This window comes from Sinocyclocheilus rhinocerous, unplaced genomic scaffold, assembly GCF_001515625.1.
Source record: "Sinocyclocheilus rhinocerous isolate Xijiao unplaced genomic scaffold, SAMN03320098_v1.1 scaffold5528, whole genome shotgun sequence".
Classification (NCBI taxonomy): domain Eukaryota; kingdom Metazoa; phylum Chordata; class Actinopteri; order Cypriniformes; family Cyprinidae; genus Sinocyclocheilus; species Sinocyclocheilus rhinocerous.
Window position 1 is genome coordinate 193,013 of NW_015649566.1, and position 523 is coordinate 193,535.

Sequence of the window (523 nt, forward strand, 5' to 3'; positions counted from 1 at the left end):
AGGGAGTAAATTCACAAATCAATACAGGTCAAATACAAATCTTAAACTCTAATAAACTAACAAATCAATACAGATCAATAATCACTCAAAATATTCAAACAATACTGAAGACCGATGAAAAAATACACACAATCCTATAGAAAAGGCTAAATATTATTATAGATTGATAGATTTTAGATCTCTGAGACTGAAGGAATTCTTTGGTACAACTGAAATATCAACTCTATCTGATGATGCTCCTTCTGTTACTGTACAGCGCAGTGTCACTTCTGATTCGTCCAGTATTCGTCTTCCTTTTAAAAGGAAGTCGACCTTTATCCCACCTCGTAACAGGAATGCATCTTTGGACACTTACTGCAGGCTTGTTGAAGCTGATGTTAAGACTTTGATGTTAAGGGATGCTTTATTTGATCTTAAAATAGATACTGATGTGGTTGTGCGCCCTGCTGATAAGGGAGGGGCTATAGTGCTTCAATGAGCTACAGATTATGAGAAAGAAATTAGGAGACAATTGGACGATTGT